This window comes from Scylla paramamosain, chromosome 6 (assembly GCF_035594125.1).
Source record: "Scylla paramamosain isolate STU-SP2022 chromosome 6, ASM3559412v1, whole genome shotgun sequence".
In the NCBI taxonomy this organism is placed as follows: Eukaryota; Metazoa; Arthropoda; class Malacostraca; order Decapoda; family Portunidae; genus Scylla; species Scylla paramamosain.
In genome coordinates, this window is record NC_087156.1 from 18,834,497 (window position 1) to 18,838,536 (window position 4,040).

At 42.8% G+C, this 4,040-nt stretch overlaps 1 long non-coding RNA gene across 1 annotated transcript in view; it reads right to left on the reverse strand.

Annotated features, from left to right (window-relative positions):
* Positions 1–2,781, reverse strand: part of LOC135101111 (uncharacterized) — a 78,099-nt gene extending 75,318 nt beyond the window's left edge. Inside the window, exon 1 of the long non-coding RNA XR_010269032.1 lies at positions 2,624–2,781. This is a non-coding gene — a long non-coding RNA (uncharacterized LOC135101111). The remainder of the gene's footprint in view (positions 1–2,623) is intronic.
* Between the last annotated feature and the right edge of the window lie 1,259 nt (positions 2,782–4,040).

Genomic DNA, 4,040 nt, shown 5'->3' on the forward strand with positions numbered 1-4,040 from the left:
TGAAAAATGCCAGTAACTTCAATTATAGTCTGATGGATGTAAGAGATAAGAAGATGGAAGAATTACGTATAGGGTCCCATCACTAATCTTCGCATTTTTATCACCATCTCCATCACCACCCATCACTCCCTATCACCGACTATCACCACGCATCACATCACCATAACCATCGTCCGTTAGAAGGCATCACCCTGTTACCATCTAAATCTCAGCCGCCCTTATCTCAATACTTCCCATCACCTATAATTACTCCATCACCATTAATTACTTGCTATCATCTCCTATCATTCTTTATCGTCACCCATCACTCCCATCATCTTTCAGCAGCTCCCTATTACCAAAGATTAGACAAATTTATGGATGAGGATGATAGGTGGAAATAGGTAGTTATGTTTCTGCAAAATGACAATCTCTCTCTCTCTCTCTCTCTCTCTCTCTCTCTCTCTCTCTCTCTCTCTCTCTCTCTCTCTCTCTCTCTCTCTCTCTCTCTCTCTCGTCCTCTGTTCGTTCATTTCTATAACTTGCCTTACTTTCATCTCCATCACTTCCTCCACTACCATCTCCTCCATTTCCATCTTTTATCCTTTCCTCCCTCTCCCTCCCCTCACTCCCTCCTTAGCCCCTTCTTTAGCTAGCGTGTGACAATCTTCATTATATTTCCCTCAGCTCTTTGTCACCACTGGAATAAACCATGATTCTTTGTCACCACTGGAATAAACCATTGATTTGGAAGTATTTTCTATATCTCTACAAATTCATGGTGAATTTGCAGCATTATTTTTTTCATTTTCATCTTTACTGTTATGGAGAGAGAGAGAGAGAGAGAGAGAGAGAGAGAGAGAGAGAGAGAGAGAGAGAGAGAGAGAGAGAGAGAGAGAGAGAGAGAGAGATACTGATATCAAGGCACAAACAAAACAGCAAAAGCACGTGATGAACTAAAAAAATACAAGGCCGATTCTTTTTAACGCCGCGGCCACCACCAATTATTGTTACTCTAAAGAATATCATATCACGAAAACATTTTGACGAGTGAGTGCGTAAACTTGGACAGAAGGAGGAGGAAGAGAAGGGAACGAAAGACGAGAGAGAGAAAAAAAAAGATAATACTGCAAAGAAGACGGAGGAGGAACAAACGGATGGGGATTATATTATATAGGAGGGTATGGTGAGGAGGAGGAGGAGGACAAGAAGGACGGGAGATAAGAAATGGACGGCGATGTGGGGAGAAAGCTGGCTGAGTCTGGCGGCCCCGCGGGAGACGAGGACCCAGGGACAGCATTTATGGGGAAGAGGCGACTCGGGGGTATTCCCAGACGTCACTCCAACTGTCATTTTCCCTCACAGTGAGTAGGGACATGAGGGGAGGGAGGAGGAGGAGGAGAAGGAGGAGAGTGGATGAGGGTCTCCTGAACACACATGAAACACGTCTAATGAAAATAATAGGGAGCGTGAGGGCAGTGCGGCAGCGTTGCGTGTGACGCCACACTGGCTGCGCTGCACAAAGGAGACAGCAAGCGAAGAGCAAATCAAGGCGCGGATGCAGGCTGAAAGTTGTGGAAGAATCGGTAGAGAGAGAGAGAGAGAGAGAGAGAGAGAGAGAGAGAGAGAGAGAGAGAGAGAGAGAGAGAGAGAGAGAGAGAGAGAGAGAGAGAGAGAGAGAGAGAGAGTAGCATACACAAGATAACACACGCAAGAGTATATCGGCGTGTTATCTCCGAGGATTATACATTAACTCGGATAAATGATTAATTAATGGTTCTTTTTCTCCCCCTCAACACACACACACACACACACACACACACACAACAGAGCGCCAGGTAATCACACGTAATCAGACTCACTTATGGAATACCCATTAAAATATAACGCCACTTTTAGTAGCATTTCCCTGTAGTCTAATGTCCCGACATGAAAGCGATGGAGTTAAATTTTTATTCTGATTTTTTTTTTTTTTTTTGAGACCACGACGCTAATTCCTCAGCGGAGGTGCGAGAATCTTCCAAGAGGCACGAGGTGGGAGTTAAGTCAACTGCCTGGAAGCACTGGGCAACCTCAAAGCTTCCTGCACGGTGACTGCTAGGGTGAGGTTCTGGTGTTGTTTGATAGGTGGTGGTCTTATTAGCACGCTGGCGTCAGATGGATGCACAAAGCCGTCAAACGCATCTTACGCTACAGTACGGCCACACCTCCATTTCCAACTATCATTGCATAGTGTGGATATTTCGAGGGAAAACATCAATACGTAGACCAAGGTGTAGGACACTTAAGATTCATCACATATCAAATAGTGGTAAATTACCTCGTTGAGCAGGCGAGTCCATTACTTGACGAAGGGGAGGGAGTGTGGCAGGAAGAGAAGGAAAGCGAGATCATTTACTTGTTCATCCGTAACAAATACTAATACAGCGTGAATTTGAAGACGAAGAGCAGCAAGGAAATTTCCATGTGGTAATGACGTATAAGTTACAAGAAATAAAAAAATTACGTGGAAGGATCTTCCGCCACCACTTAAGTCGAGCAGACGAAGACTGGCTCGGCCACTCATTACATTTATACCTAAACACTCCCTTCGTTCACATTTCGCTTCACTCTCATGGCCAAACAACAACCATGGGATACTCACCTCTTCTCTTACCATCTGAAGTGTCCAGAAAAGCTTCAGAGATCACAGAAAAACCAAATTAATGAAAGTTTTCCTCGACGAACACTCACACAACATCGTGCGGCGCAGCTGTGAGTTGCCAAGACATCGCTGACTGACTGCTCCGATGAGAAAACGAATAACTAAGACTTCACAATTATTACTTTATCCAACTTAAGTTGGGAGAAAATTTTACAGAAAATATGAAAAGTCATGATTATTTAGAAGTGACATGGTACATACACAATTAGAGAAGACATGACGTAAGAAAAGTAAAACAGCGGCAATTATTGGTTTAGGGAGGCAAAGGAGCGCGGAGAGATACCCACCCATAGTGTATGTGTGTGTGTGTGTGTGTGTGTGAAGACTATGTGATATTATAGTACTTACATATATGATCAATGGGATATTATTCTCTCTTTAATTTCGGCATAGTAGATTTTAAACTTTAAGGAAGATTATTAGTATAATTTATTATCTGGATGAATGAATGTTGGAGAGAGAGAGAGAGAGAGAGAGAGAGAGAGAGAGAGAGAGAGAGAGAGAGAGAGAGAGAGAGAGAGAGAGAGAGAGAGAGTGGTCCGTTCATCATATTTGGTCACTCCAGCTAACGGAAGCAAGCCAAGGGCGACTCTTCCCTGCTAAGGGAGTTCGGGATGGCGGAGGCAGGGTCAGGTAAGGTTAAGGGACTCCATGTAGACATGTTCCGCGCGACCCACACCTTCCTCGCCCCGCCGGGGTTTCCTCAAGCCACCACTGTCAGTCCAGCTGGCCTGCCTGTTTTCCTCACCAGCGGTAATATTCTGCTCACCAGCCTTTATTTTATTACAATTTGCCACCGTGGTGTTGCCGCCCCACACAGCTGCACTATTTTCTTCATAAAAGTTACGATTCCCGTTGCCTCTGAACAGGGCTTATCTGTTATTATACTTCGGCTTTTGTTGAGCAAGACAGGCACCACTCATTTTTCAAGCGTTGAAACAAAAGACAAGTATATATATATATATATATATATATATATATATATATATATATATATATATATATATATATATATATATATATATATATATATATATATATATATATATATATATATATATATATATATATATATATATATATAGAGAGAGAGAGAGAGAGAGAGAGAGAGAGAGAGAGAGAGAGAGAGAGAGAGAGAGAGAGAGAGAGAGAGAGAGAGAGAGAGAGAGAGAGAGAGAGAGAGAGAGAGAGAGAGAACCGAGTGAAATTTAACGAATGGACCAAAAATTGCCAGTTTCAGAAACCTTCAGATGTACACTTTTTCATAAATGTTCATGCAACTAAAGTCTGAAAAAAAAAAGTAGCCGCTTCAAAAGTTTACAACAACACAAATTCCACGGTGCGTTTGGCCGCTGTT